The sequence below is a fragment of the Rattus norvegicus genome, chromosome 12 (assembly GCF_036323735.1).
Source record: "Rattus norvegicus strain BN/NHsdMcwi chromosome 12, GRCr8, whole genome shotgun sequence".
NCBI lineage: Eukaryota > Metazoa > Chordata > Mammalia > Rodentia > Muridae > Rattus > Rattus norvegicus.
The window spans coordinates 3466411-3482616 of record NC_086030.1 but is presented as its reverse complement, the minus strand read 5'-3'; the positions used below and the strand labels follow the sequence as shown (position 1 = coordinate 3482616).

Genomic DNA, 16206 nt, shown 5'->3' with positions numbered 1-16206 from the left:
ATATATATATATATATATATATATATATATATATATATATATATATATATATATAAACTGGGGCTCAGAGTCACAGGATAGTTTGTTCTTTGTACCTTGACTAGCTGTGGTTTTCAGTAATAGTCTCCATCCATTTCAGAGAACCTTTTTTGATGGGTAAGGGTATATTATCTGTGAAGATTAAGTTAAATAATTATAATAGAGTTAGGAGTTACACTTGTTTAGTGAAATAGGGGCAGGGCATTCTCTAAGAACCATGAAGACATGTGCCCCCATGCTTCCAGTACCAGACATGGCTTTCTGCTCCTGAGAAATTCGATAATAACTTCCTATGGTTGTCTTGTGGGTATCATAATTGTATTTTTCTATCATTTAAAAATAGTATTTGAACTGGAGTATTAATCGCTTATATGTGCTAGTTTGCTCAGCTGTCCACTAGAGGCATGCTGAGCTAAGAAAAGATTTTTCTATAGTCCAAGTAAATCTGAAAATGTACTCTTTGGTCTCTAGCTTAAATAGATGAAACTTACTGGGACCACATATAATGGAACGTTCTAACTAGGGGAAATTTGGGGAACTGTGAAGAAAGTTGGAACTAAACTGAAATTTACAGGTGAATGTACTTTGAATAATTTCCATGTTTAATTTTTTCCACAAAAATATTATTCCTGTCTTTATAAGGACTTCCTCCAAAACCTCAAGGGAAGTCTAATGACTTCAAAACTGTATGATGAGTGGATTGCTGTACCCGAAAAGGTCAATGATGAAGAGAAATTAGCTGCAGTGCAGAGGTAATTGTTGGAAACTGTGAACAACCTCAACATAGAAGTAACATTTGCTTACACACATTAGAAATTATATATCACAGAAACATTTACTAAGAACACTGACAGACAGCAAAAGCTTTCAATTGTTCACAGACATGGAAGACAGTTTCAAAAGAGTGTGAGTTACAGTGGGAATCACAGTAGCCCAGACTTATAATCTTACTTTCATATTCCAATTAGATTTGTCTTTTTTCTGAATTGGGTAAATATTTCAAGCAATAATTTGAGTACCAACTCTTTCATTTTATTTACAGTGCATCCTGCATACAATATGATTACTCTTTTCCCTTCATATTTACAAATTGAGTATACTTGTTTTAAAATAACTGTCTCTGTGTTCAGTCTTTTAGATAAAATGCCACCTGAAAATGCGGCTCTTCTGAGGCAACTTTTTTGTATATTATATGAAATTAAAAGTAACTGTTCTGTTAATGAAATGTCTTCTTACCACCTATCTGTTGGGTTAGCCCCATGTCTCTTATTTGTGCCCAGCTCCTGCAATAATGGAGTGACAAATGATATTGGCAAAAGGATAATTAGATAAGAACTTTATGCCTAGCATTGATAAGCCTTTACAATGAGACAGGAAAACAGGAAATCCCTGAGAATCTTGGTTATTTTGTTGTTGTTGTTGTTGTTGTTGTTGTTGTTGTTGTTGATTGTTTTGGTTTTTGTTTTGTTTCATTTTGTAAAGTAAGTACAGCTTTGAAAGGTGTTCTTCTGGAGGGAAGGAATCATTGGTGCATTTTAAGTAAAATAGAAATGGGTATTTGAGCTCAGTGACTCAGTCTTTTGTCTTTGTCACTGAGAATATCCTAACACTAACCCAGTGAGAACAAATGCTGTGAAATGATACAAAATCTAAGTATTAGTTCAGCAGTCAAGACTTAATTCTGACATATTCAGTGTAGAATGTGTGAAATTCTACTTGTTTTCAAGGTGATTTCCCCAACTAAAAAAGGCAATGCAATTTGGATTTTTTTTATCAGATGTGATCCTTAAGAATCCCTGATTAATGTGAGTAAAATACCATTGGCCTCAGGATGCTGGTTTTGATTGGTTTAGAGAAATTATTTTGTATAATTTTCTATGTTAGTCATCTTTCAAGTACTATAATAAACTACCAAATCTTATGCAGTACAGTGATCAAATGGTTATTTTGACTCTAAGTATTTGAGGTTCTGATCCATTATTAATTGACCAATTGTCCTTGGAACTGTAAGGAACATACTGTAAAACAACTCAACTGAGAAACAATAATATTTCTTATATTGTGTAGAGGAATCAAAGATCAGGAGAAGACAGGGTTCCAAAGTACCTGCCATTGAAGGTACATAATTACCCCATTTCCTCCCAGTAGATCTTATTTCAAAGACCTCCCAATATAATGAATCATAAAATCAAGATGTTACCATTGCATCTGCACTGAGTCATCACTGTATTAAGATTAAGTAATTAACTAAAGATATGTGAAGAAATGGCACCTACAGTGATATATTGAAGCAGCTGTTAACATTGCACTGCACTGAGACACATGAATTTCACTTCTCAGATGGGTTTGCCTGTCTCTTACTTTTTAGACAGCCCATGGGAACTTTCAATGGGATGGTACCCACATTCATAGGCCATCTTCCCTCCTTAGCTCTGCCTTTCTATAAGCAGCCTTATAATCATGCTCACACATATATGTGTAAAATGTAACCAAAGCTATTTCAGTGTACAGTATGTATCACATACTGGCCATCACAATGTAAAAACTGGAAATCATTCTCTTATGTAACATTGCACTGTGATGATCACACTTGAACATCTGATCTCACAATCTTTTAAATTTCTGACAAAAAGCCTGCCCCTATTTCTAACAGCTAAATTTTTCTCAGAATTTTGAACGGCATATTTTTAGCATCCAAGACTAAGACGTAAAATGTGATTTTGCAACCATGTTTTTGCCCTGTGTTGCAACCTGTGTTTGCCCTGTTTTTTCATAGATTTCTCTAGTAGAATTTATGATCGAAAATTCTCCAAGAGATTTTGGAGAGGACTTGGCTGCAGTGCGGCATGGAACATCACTATGTCATCCTCCTGGAGGAAAGTCCTCATGTTCCCAGAATAATGCAACAAATATTGGAAACATAAAGGAAATCGAACATTGACTTAGCAGCTGCCCCATTGGGAGAACATGCACTCCTGGTTATAATACACTGTCAAAAAGTCCAGCTGCTCCTCTTTCCTATGAGGGTGTTATAGGTTGTTCTACTCCCAGAACTTAAAGTTAAATCATTGAGCACTGAAAATATGATTTATAACAAACAGCCATGAAGGATTTACCATGTGATGGAAAATTTCACCTGTGCATTATAAATATTATCCTATTGTTAGAATTTGCTTCCAAATTTTAGTACCTCTTTCCACTGGTCCTGAGTTTGTGCTAGAGGTTAAACACAGAAATGAGATTAAGAAATTAAGAATATGTAAAGAAATGATACTTACAGTGATATATTGATTCTTAACATTTTTCCATCCTTATTAACTTGAGTATTTCTTATTTACATTTCTTTTTAAATTTATTAAATTGAGTGTTTCTTATTTACATTTCGGATGTTATTCCCTTTCCCGGTTTCCGGGCCAACATTCCCCAACCCCTTCCACTCCCCTTCTATATGTGTTCCCCTCCACATCCTCCCCCACATTACCACCCTCCCCCCAACAATCACGTTCACTGGGGTTTCAGTCTTGGCAGGACCAAGGGCTTCCCCTTCCACTGGTGCTCTTACTAGGATATTCATTGCCACTTATGAGGTTAGAGTCCAGGCTCAGTCCATGTATAATCTTTGGGAAGTGGCTTAGTCCCTGGAAGCTCTGGTTGCTTGGCATTGTTGTACTTTTGGGGTCTCGAGCCCCTTCAAGCTCTTCCAGTCCTTTCTCTGATTCCTTCAACGGGGGTCCTGTTCTCAGATCAGTGCTTTGCTGCTGGCATTCGCCTCTGTATTTGCTGTATTCTGGCTGTGTCTCTCAAGAGAGATCAACATCTGGTTCCTGTTGGCCTGCACTTCTTTGCTTCATCCATCTTCTCTAATTGGGTGGCTGTATATGTATGGGCCACATGTGGGGCATGCTATGAATGGGTGTTCCTTCTGTCTCTGTTTTAATTGTTGCCTCCCTATTCCTTCCCAAGGGTATTCTTGTTCCCCTTTTAAAGAAGGAGTGAAGCATTCGCATTTTGGTCATCCGTCTTGAGTTTCATGTGATGTGTATCTAGGGTAATTCAAACATTTGGGCTAATAGCCACTTATCAATGAGTTCATACAATGTGTGTTTTTCTGTGATTGGGTTACCTCACTCAGGATGATATTTTCCAGTTCCCTTCATTTGCCTATGAATTTCATAAAGTCATTGTTTTTGATAGCTGAGTAATATTCCATTGTGTAGATGTACCATATTTCCTGTATCCATTCCTCTGTTGAAGGGCATCTGGGTTCTTTCCAGTTTCTGGCTACTATAAATAAGGCTGGTATGAACATAGTGGAGCACGTGTCTTTGTTGTATGTTGGAGCATCTTTTTGATATATGCCTAAGAGATGTATAGCTGGGTCCTTAGGTAGTTCAATTTCCAATTTTCTGAGGAACCTCCAGACTGATTTCCAGAATGGTTGTACCAGTCTGCAATCCCACCAACAATGGAGGAGTGTTACTCTTTCTCCACATCCTCGCCAGCTTTTGCTGTCACCTGAGTTTTTGTTCTTAGCCATTCTGTCTAGTGTGAGGTGGAATCTCATAAATTTATGTAAGAAAATAGCAACTCAATAGCAAATTGGATTTTCTCTATGTAACAGCTCTGGTTGTCATGATCAGTGAACCAAACTGAAATCAAATTTACAGAGATCCTCTTGGCTCTGCTTTCTGAGATCTAGAAATAAAGGCATGTGCCACCATCCTAGTCTCTTACGAAAATCTGAAAATATAGCATAATAAACCCAAATGTTTGTCATAGACACTACGATCTCAGATTTGAGCTCACAGATCAGTGGAGAAACCCAAAGAATATAACAGAAGTGCAGTTAGACAAATTGTGTTGTGAAGTACAGATACTGCTGGTACTTTACTGTTGTCCACGGCAGTCAGAAAGTCACACAAGGGGATGTAAAGATTGGTACTATATGACTGTTTGATTCTAATTCCTATAAGCATAGCTTTTAATAACTTACTCTTTATACATGAAGAATGGACCATATAGAACTATATATCAAGTGCCTTATGAAGCAAGATTATTATAAATGTTATAATATTAATTAGTTATTTTCTGTGTATTAGTGATATTGCATAAGGCATGCAGGTGGTAAAAGGAAAAGGGTACGCTAGGGCTAAATGAAGACTAAATGAGTTCAGTTACAGCAATGATTTCCCTTCTTCCATAGATTCACAAAAACACAAAGACAATGTATATACTAACCCAAGAGTAACATCTATTAATCCACCACAAGAAAAACAAAGTTGCCTATTCCAAAACTTGTGAGTATCATTTTGTGTTTCTACAGCACCTTCATTTAATTAAACAGATTAATGTTTATATGACCTATACATGAAAGTAAGATCCTTGTAAAATAGGAATAATTTGCACTGAAGTTTGAGTCATGTAATTGAAAGAAATCCAAAATACAAAATTAAAAGAAATAGTATTCCCACGTTTTACAGTGATTGCATCAAAGATCCTAACCCACCAGCTTCTTGGAGGAAATGGGTCTAGGGAAGTACACCTCTGATAACCAGACTGTACAGTCTTCCAGCTTCTTTATGACTCCATATTATTCTGGAGTCGATCCCTTAATAGCATGGCCTCTGAGATTACTCAATCTTTTATAATTAATATCTATAGACTTTTACTTTACTTTATCAATGAAGTAGATGTATACCTTATATTTTTTGCTATATACTAACATCTTTTATTATAGTGGACTAGATTTAAATGCTGCCTAATATGGCTTATTCTATTTTAAACTACTTACTAAACTTCTTTGGAAATATATATTTACTGTCCACATCTAATTTAGCACTATAGCTGAGCTAGGAATTAATTCTTTGTGTGAACCAATTTATCTTGTCAGACACATGAGCTTTACTGCCCATTTCTTAGGTATTTCAGAGCAGAGTTTTCTGGTAACCATGTTTTTAATCATGTAATCAATTGAAAATAGAGAAAATATGGAATAAATCTGTGTATGGTAGTCATTTTTACAGAATAAAATCATGGAAGAATAATTGACAAATACTTGGGTTCTTAAATGTGACTGCATCTTTAGACATAGTTAAAAATATGAAGTCACAGAAAGGGTTGGGGATTTAGCTCAGTGGTAGAGCACTTGCCTAGCAAGTGCAAGGTCCTGGGTTTGGTTCCCAGCTCCGGAAAAAAGAAAAAAAAAAGAAGTCAGAGAAAAAAATTAAAGTGTTAGAAGTAGGGAAATAATATTCATAAAAATAAAAAACTTAGGATACATAATAGAGGCCAGGACAGACAGGAAGTAAAATACCAATTTGATCTCTAGAAGGGAAATATCCCAATATTTACTTAGAATTCCATGCTTCAGAAAGATATTCATAGAAGGAAACAGAAAGCAATAAAGGACTATTCACCAAAATGCTTTGGGGAACAGGAGTCCAAACAAAACTGTGATGTTACAAATTGGGGAAAAATGGATTAGGGAAGAAAATGTATTTGGAAGCTAAAACAGAAAAAAGTTCAATGACTTCTTTATTCCTCTCAGTTATTGCTGTGCACCCAAAACTGTCCTTGCTCAGGACCACAATAAAATATATATTTGTGCTTCAGATGTGGACCTCTATTAATACAAGCTTATCCTTATCCCACACAGGATATGTTATCCATAATTGTAGAGAAAGGACAAGAATCAGATCACATATTCGAAATTTACCTAAAGAATCACACTGGTCCCTGAGGTGTAGGGATGACAGTGAACAACACAGTGGCTGGGATGAAGAATACATGCTTATAACAGCATCTGTCTTAAAGGTAAGAAAGGTTTTTATATCACCAACATTAACATCCCTCTAGAGATACATATGTCATTTCTGTCCTTGAGATTACATGACGATGTCTGCTTCCTGGAGCTATGGACACATGATGTCTTGATAAGAGGCATAACATTTAAAAGTCTGACAACCTTAAAGATTCATCACAAAGACACAGGTGAAGAGCTTCTGTTGGAAGCTAACATCCTCATATATCAGATGGGCTTTAGTTTGGCGTTACAAAAGTTCCTACTGATTTCACCTCTGACCATACCTTGTGAAGTAATAGTGAAACAAGTTACAATAGTGGTAAAAGTGTGTTTCACAAAACACATGTTTCAATAACACTTACCGAAAAATGTTCTTCAGAAATAAGAGCTCAAAATGGGTAGCCCATCACTGATCAAAAATTGGTGTAAACAGGCAAAGGCTGGGCAGGGGGGCAATGGGGTTCCTGCGGTCAGCCAGGGGGACAGCACAGGAGGCAGCGGCTTCAGCAGAACAGATTGGCGCTCGGCTGCAGGCACTGATGGAATGGATAGGTAACAGAAGACCACTTCCCTTCCTCCTCAGGGCTTCAGCATGAACGAGTCCTTCCTGCACTCCAACAGCAGCCCTAGTGAACACCTCCGGGCCGAGCAAGGCAGCGGGCTGACTTGGACTCCCAACTTCGAGGAGATCAGCCCTACAAAGTTTCCTGGATTGTACCGGACTGGTGAGCCTTCGCCTCCCCATGACATCCTCCACGAGCGTCCTGATGATGAGAAAGACAATGGAAAGAAAAAAGGAAAATTTAAGGAAAAGGAGAAAAGGACTGAATGCTAAGCTGCCTTCTAGGAAGACAGCTCTGGAGATGAAGCTGAAAGTCCTTCCAAGATGAAGAGGTCCAAGGGAATCCATGTGTTCAAAAAGCCCAGCTGCACTAAAAAGAAGAAAAAGGATTTTAAAATCAAAGAAAAGCCCAAAGAAGAAAAGCATAAAGAGGAAAAGCATAAAGAAAAGAAATGTAAAGACTTGACAGCAGCCAATGCTGTTAAAGATTGGAAGGAGAAGAAGAAAAAGAAGAAGCCAACTCAGTAGTCAGAGGTGCCACAGACAGATGCCCCAAGTCTGAGACCCATTTTTGGCATTCCCTTTGCTGATGCAGTAGAGAGGACCATGATGTACGTCGGCATCCGGCTGCCAGCTGTCTTCCGAGAGTGCGTGGACTACATGGAGCAGCATGGCATGAAGTGGGAAGGCATCTACGAAGTGTCAGGAATCAAATCAAAGGTAGATGAGCAGCCTATGACCGAGAGGAGTCTCCAACCTTGGAAGAATATGAACCTAACACTGTAGCCAGCTTGCTGAAGCAGTATTTGCGAGACCTTCCAGAGAATTTGCTTACCAGAGAGCTTATGCCCCGATTTGAAGAGGCTTGTCAGAGGACCACAGAGACGGAGAAAGTGCAGGAGTTCCCTAACTGCCGGATTATAACCATCTTCTGCTTTCCTGGCTCATTGTGCACATGGACCACATCATTGCCAAGGAGATAGAAACCAAGATGAACATCCAGAACATCTCTCTAGTGCTGAGGCCAACTGTCCAGATCAGCAATCGGGTCCTGTATGTGCTTTTCACACATGTGCAAGAGCTCTTTGGTACCATGGTCCCGAAACAAGTAACAAGACCTCTGCGTTGGTCCAACATGGCCACAATGCCAACACTGCCAGAGACCCAAGCAGGCATCAAGGAAGAGATCAGGAGACAGGAGTTCCTTTTGAACTGTTTATATCGAGATCTGCAGCGTGGAATATAGGACTTATCTAAAGAAGAAAGATTATGGGAAATACAGAGGATTCTGACTGCCCTCAAGAGAAAGCTGAGGGAAGCTAAAAGACAAGAGTTTAAGACCAAGATTTCCCAGTGAAAGGAAAATTATACGAATTTAAGGTTTAAAAATATAATACTAAAAGAGTAAGCCCCAAAAGCCACAGACTCAGGGCTAAGCCCTGCCACCAGGAATAGCAGGCCATAAAGATAAAGAAAAGGAATGCAGGATCCAGCCCAGGCTATCAGAACTGATTCATGGGCCATCCGACAAGAAGATATCCCCCCAGTTTACTCAGGGCCATACTTTAACCAGATGTCATCCAGACCCTGATAAGCCCCTGACTTCTACCAGGTACTCTTCTGCTTTGTTCTCACTGCTATGTTTGAATGAGCCAATTGTGTGTAACCTCGCCAAAACCCCTAGCTTTCCCTATATAAACCCCTGACTTTTGAGTTTCAGGGTCGACACCTCTGTCTCCTGCGCGAGAAACGTGTCGGCCCGGAGATCTGTGTAATAAGTCTCTGTAATAAACCTCGCCTTTGCTTATTACATCCAAAATGGTCTCTCTGTGTCTGGGGTCCGTGATTTTCCAAGACTTGAGTAAGGGTCGCTCTGCATGGGATCCTTTAAATGGGGCTCGTCCGGGATCTTCGCGACCACCCCAGACTCTGAAGACCCCTTGGAGGTGAATTAGATGTTTGTCTGAGTGTTTCTGTGTGAGCGGCGCCGCATTTGTCAGTCTGTGTCTGTCTCTGTTTTGGTTCCACCGTGTGTTTATATGTGTGTCTCGGTACCGGTGGATTCTCACTCTGGTCAGTACTTAGAGAGTGGATGTGGAATCCCACTCTGTGTCTGTGCTAAGAGGGTGGATGTGTATTCCTGCCCTGTGCTAGGAGGGTGGATGTGTATTCCTGCCCTGTGCTAGGAGAGTGGTTGTTTATCTCCACTCGGTGCAGCTGCCTTTGTGGTTCCTGAGGACCCTCTGGCTGTGGAAGCGGGGGACACCCCGGGGCCTGCAAGGCTGAAGCCCCTGGAAGACGTTCCACGGGCGGAGAACAGTCAAGAGAGCCCAGCTGTGGACAGTCAGGAGGACCTGACTCTGGTTTTCTGGAACAAAGGAGATGGAATGCTCCTTTTACCTAGGCGGGAGTGGACGAGGAATCCCACTCCGTCAGAGGTCGAGTTCGGCTGCCTATTTAAGTATAGGCGCGGACAAGTATGCTTGGACGTTAGGACAAGAGGACAGTCTGGAATCCTGTTGGGAGGTGGAATCAGATGGTCCATCTCATCCCAGAAGCAGCTAAGGTTAAGCTGCAGTTTGGGCCAGGTACTGAAGGTACCAGGCATCTGTGGAAATTGGTTATAGGATACTTTGTCTTGGTCTTGTTTGTCTGGTTTGTTTTCTGTGGTATTGTGGAGTGTGTTTTTGACTTTTGTTTCGTTTTTGAATTTGGACTGACGACTGTGTTTGAAATCATGAAACTGTTTGCTTTGTTCGTCAAAGAGTTTTACTTGGTCCTCCTGGTGCTTAAGTTAAAAGTTAAAAATAGTTTGCTTGAGAAAAATTGTTTTCTGCCAGGGAGTTTTGTCTTTCTCTCTTGAGCCTCCTCCCCAAAGAAAGAGGCCCCTCCCTTTGCTCCCTTTGATCAACCTAGCTGCTGTTAACAGTTGTGTAAACAGACATTAACAAGAACCTTGAGGAAAAAACCTCTCTTAAAAAAAAGTTCCCCAGATTAGGCAGCTGGCTATAGAACAAGTATAGTGAGTAGAAAACTTAATTTTATGGACCCCACTCTAGTGGAGGTGTGTTGGTTGATAGCCAACGTTGATTTTTAAAACATAGTGTTTTATCTGTGCTTGTACTCTCAGCACACAGTAGAGGGAAGCAAAACTAGCTGCAGAGCTGCTACAGCGAGCATGGGGACTTCTCAAGTCTCACCCAATTTTTCTGGCTCTTCCGGAGCTGTTTAAAAGAAAAAGGCTTAGGAAAAAAAAATCCACTACAGAGAGATTTCTTAGTAAATTGCTACACCTTGGTTTGCGATCTCTGAGAATCTCATGGTGGACAGCTGAGATAAGCTAAAAAAGGATTTAAATTTTGCTTGGGAGCAAAGAATCTTAAAGGCGGAGTTTCCGCTGGTATGGCACTTAGTGCGTAGCTGCCTAAAAGATCAGAAATGCTGTCAACAGGCTAAAAAAAGGGACAGGCTGTGTTAAAAATGCTACAGGAAGAATGATCTAAAAAGGCTGAGAGTGAGGTGGGGGAGGACTCTAAGGAAAACAAGAACAAGAAAGGAATTTCTGCTTTTAGTGGCCCGATCTTCAACTCTTGCTCAAAGAAAGAGAGTGCTCATTAGGAGAAGTTCTTTAAAGAGCCTGCCTTATCTGCTGGCCTTATTCCAAGAGAGGAGTCAGTCTCCAGCATTAAATTACTGTTCTCGCTGGTCATCATTAGCATAGAGAATGCCTTTGATCCTATCCCCACAGCAGCCAGTTCCTGCCCCTGTGGTCGAAATGCCCCAGGTTGGGGGACAGAGGACCCCATAAAATTGTTTCAAAAGAATCTACAACAAACTGTGAAGAACTTTGTTTTGTTTTGCCAGTCAGAATTTATAGTTCAGGCTTTGGATGTGGCCAAGGTCAGGATTAATGTTTTCTATTCCATGGGCTCGTAGCCCACTGAGACAGTTTGGTGAAGGACTACTACTGCAGTCCTGATATTCAGAGACATGGAGAGAGCTATAGTTTTTTTTGTTTTTTTTGTTTTGTTTTGTCTTTTTTTTTTAATTAAAGGTTGGTACTACAGTTTTAACAATCTCTTTATTAGATATAAGAGACAGGAAGCCCAGTTCAGCTTTGACTCCTGCCTCAAAAATGACAAAAAAAAGTCCTGATAGCCCCAGGTAAACTGGTTTCAATTCTTTTGTCAGCTGCTTAGTATCTAACACCCAGGTTCTAACCGTCTCTCCATCCTTTTGTTATTAGTTCTTACTAGAAAACTAGTGTCCTTCAGAGGCTGGGTTTATTGAGAGACAGAGCCACTGAGCTGGCATTAAAGGGAGGTACTCCTTAAGGGAAAATCTAAGTCCAGAGAGACAGCCGGTAACAGACAGGCTGCCCCTCTGCTCACTTTTCTGTTTCACAGACACAAGGCCTTTTTGTCCCAAAAAGTCCTCCTGGTTTAGCTGTGTGACTAAATGGTATTTGCCCTCTTCAGTGGACCTCTATTCTCAAGAATCCCTTGTTTTCTCACCATCCCATTTGAGATGTTTGTTAGTAACTGTCACAGGTCTTCTTTACCACCGAGGAAAGAGGGAATCCTACTAGAGGCCAGAAAAAAATGTTCCAGACACAGATGGAAGGCCCTCACTTCTGCCTGCTCTCTTCAGATGCCTGAAGGTAGGGAGTGCTCCAGGTCTGCCGCCAGACTCCAAGGTTGGGTCTCTGAGTGGCTGGAAAATGCCCCACCAATCTGGCTAAGATAAGAAAAAGATATGAAAAAAAAAGTTAAAAACGTAAAGGGTTAAGCTAAGTCACTGAGAGAGTTATTATATGTTGCTGAGAGTTAATATAAGTTACAGAGAAAATAAGGTTAAACAGAGAGACTAAAAAAAAAAAAGAGGAAGCTAAAAAGCTAAAGAGAGATAAAAGACAAGAGAGGAACATATACTGGCCACCATAGTTAGAGAACCTAGGAAGACAGTACCTGACAACAGAAGAGAATTCCTGGCTAAAGATCAGTGTGCCTAATACAAAGAAAAAGGACATTGGGTCAGGGATTGCCCCAGAAAGAACAAGAGGGGCCACTCGAGAGCCTCTGGGTCCTGGAGTGCTGGCTATGCACAGAGATAGAAGGGAAGCCCACCCAGCTGTTTTATAGATACAGAGACTCAACGGTCTGTGCTCCTATGCCCCCCAGTGGGCCAATATCCAAAGACCTTGGGTACAGGATGCTACTGGCAACAAACAATACTTATGGACTAACTCCATCCCTTGCTCCTGAAAAATTTGCTCTCCAAAATGGCTTACATGGGCTGAAATGGCTGGGTGAGGCCATGTGTATACATATCTACAGACTGTATATGTGGAGCTTAAGACCTGTCTCGGTACACCAGTACCTTATGCTGAGAGATGTATAGCTTAGTGCCGTTCTGCCTGGGACACATCGCTCCTGCCAGCCGGGCACTAACAATTATCACTCAATCCAGGACTTAAACTGTGGTAGAGTGGCTAATGTTTTGCCTTTAAATAAAATGTCCCAGAAGATGGGACCATTGGTCTAGATTCTCCACCGGTTGGGGACAATCTGGTCACCTTGCTGCCCAATCCTGACCTGGAGCCACCATAACATGAGTGTCAAGTACTGGCAGAAGCCCATGGGTGTAGGAAAGGCCTCTGTGACTGGCTGATTGACCCCTGCTGAAAGCCAAGGCTACCTTGTCTACAGATGGGAACAGTTCTCTTCATGAAGGTCAGAGATAAGTGGGTGCTGCCGTGGTGGAGAACACAAATGTCATCTGGAATGGCTGAACGCCAACCCCCCAACACATCAGCACCACAGATGTCTTTGCCATCTCTTGGATGCCCAGATGAAGCCAACAACTGTGAGTATTATTCATTGCCCAAGACACAAGGAAAGAAGAGATTCAGTGGCATGGGACAGTAACAAAGCAGATAAAGTGGCTCAGGAAATGGCTATACAGGAGCCTATCCTGGTTACAGGCCTACAAGAGACAGCCACTGGGAACTGGTATTGGACTAAGGGATGGCCTCACTTAGAATGTACAACAAAAGAAAAGGCCCAAATTGCTTAAAAGATAAACGGACAGTGACACACTTGAGGAGAAAGCTATACTCCCCAGTGAACAAATAAAACACTTACTTTGCCAAATATACAAAGAGATTCATTTAAGAGATAAGAAGGTTGTTAAGGTATGTATATAATAGACTTTAAGATTTTAGCCAGAGAGACAGTAAAAAATATAAGGTATGTCAGTAAGTGAATGCTTAACAAATAAACAGGACAAAGAAACCTAGAGAGTTTAACGAAAAGTCGAAGTGAACTTCACTGAGATAAAACCAGGAAAATATGATCACAAATATCTCCTAGTGCTTGTAGATACCTTTCCAAAAATAGATAGAAGCTTTCCTCACCAAGCAAGAGACGGCCCTGGTAGTCATCAAGAAGATACTGGAAGAAATCTTCCCCAGGTCTGGAGTGCTGAAGGTAATCTGGTCGGACAACGACCCTACTTTCATTGCCAAAGTAAGCCAGGATGTGGCCAAATATTTTGAGGTCGATTAGAAATTACATTATATTTACAGACCTCAAAGTTCAGGACAGGTAGAGTAAATAAATAAAACTATAAAAGAAACACTGACCAAATTGACCATGAAGACTGGCACAGACTGGGTGACACTCCTTCCCTCTTACTCTCTCCAGAGCAAGAAATACCCCTTCCAGATTCAGCCTTACCCCCTTTGAGATCTTATACGAGGCCTCAGCTCTTCTGACTGTATTAGATGTTGTTACTGAACCAACATGTGATAGTAATAATGATTTGTATGCCAGGCTAAAAGACCTGCAGGTGAAACAGAAAGAAATCTGCTCACAGCTGACAGCAGCCTGTGCCCCAGAGACCCTCGAGACATCTCATCAGTTCCAGGTCAGAGACTACAGCTACATACGACGACACTGAGCCCAGAGACTCGAGCCTCACTGAAAAGGACTGTACCTGGTGCTGCTGACCACCGTGACAGCCGTCAATTCTCAGCCCTCACCAGCTGCATATTAGCTGTTGGGTCTGAGAGCTGAGACCTAGAGGGAAACTCAGATCTTCAAAAAGCTCCCTCGACTTATACATCAGATAAGTGGATACATCAGAGACGTGACTGGGAGGTTGCTATAATGCTCACTTAAAGAGTGTGCTTTAGAAACAAAGATTTCATGTTTGCCCTGGGTTCCATCGAGAGAAGTATAGAGATAGGCTTAATTTCTGTTACAAATGATGTAACATTACATGAGTTAGTACTCCTAACACTTCATGAGACTGTGCCTCAGGGATCACAACGTGTATACGTTTAAAAGTTCTAAAAGACAGTCATGACCTTGGTGTATAGGTACAGATAGTGTCCAGATTAGAATCCTGGTGCTAAAGACTTAGTAAAACACAAAAAGATAGAGACACTTAACGAGGTTGGTTTGAGACTTGGTTCACTCGTGTCTCCCTGGATGACTAGCCTACTCTCTGCTATAGCTGGGCCATTACTAATAATTTTCTTGGTTTTAGTTTTTGGCCCCTGCGTGACAAACAGGTTAATTGCTTTTGTTAAAGATCGAGTGGGTGCTATACAGTTAATGGTTCTGAGACAACAGTACCAATCAATTAGGACAACTTGGTAAATCCAAATATGAGATTTGATATGAAAATTCTAAGATTAGAATTACTTAGTCGAAGAAGAGAGGAATGAGAGATAGAGTTTTAAATTAGCCTGAAACTCAGCAACAGGACCTGTCTCTGGAAGACAGATTGTTAAAAATGCAAGAGAACAACTTTGCTTATCACCTGGTGTGAGTTAACTGTTCTTTGTTCTGTCCCTTTGATGTTTATTTAAGCCCCTACTTGTGCTTTTTAGCCACTGCATCCTACAGAGAGCACCCCAGGAAACCAGCGGCCCAAGCCTAACCAGAGGAGTTTCAAATACAGATGCTTCATCAATTCTGACAAACTTTTAAAAATAATGAGGACCTGAAGACCTGAGCCTTCTCCTGATTTAGTAGCTCTGTTCCAGGACCAGGGGGCCATAAAACCTTTTGGCTCCCCTTATCTCCTGGAGCCATAAAACAATCCTGTAACTTGCGGTGCATTCTGCTTTGACATCCCCCCATCCCCTGGGGCTCACACCCTCTGCCTTTAAATACTCTTTCTTCCAGCCTCTCGGGGTCCATATGGGATACGAGTTGGCCCGGAGATCTCTGTAATAGGTCTCCATAATAAACCTCGCCTTTGCTTATTACATCCAAAATGGTCTCTCTGTATCTGGGGTCCGCGATTTCCCAAGACTTGAGTAAGGGTCTCTCTGCATGGGATCTTTCACTACCCTTAGTACAACACGAAAGTTATTTGCAGTATTTTACGAACAAGGACAGTTTTTGTTCTTTAAACAAACTGATGCTTATAACTTAATTTATATTGTTGAAAATTTACCAATTTTAAAAAAAATATATGAAACTGAGATGTTCTCACTAGGAAAACATATAAGAAACTTCATCACTATTCCAGGTGGTCTGTAAGTAGAGGTCTACATGTATATTACAGCTTTACTCTGTCTGTACTCTACACATTCACCAAATTATACAATTAGGATCAGGTAATTTCTGGTGCTGCCATTTTTTGAAAGTTGCCTATTTCCAAGAAGAAGACTATGATCTTTGTTTCTTTGTTTTGTTCATTTATTTTATTAGTTACTATCATCATCATTATTATAATCATTATTATTATTATTTTACATTTATTTATTTGTTAATTTTATGTCTCCTAT

The 16206-nt window shown here is 40.5% G+C and overlaps 1 pseudogene; it reads left to right on the top strand.

Annotated features, from left to right (window-relative positions):
• The window catches only part of LOC134481245 (ralA-binding protein 1-like), a 48747-nt pseudogene extending 33069 nt beyond the window's left edge, over positions 1-15678 (top strand).
• Positions 15679-16206: the final 528 nt, after the last annotated feature.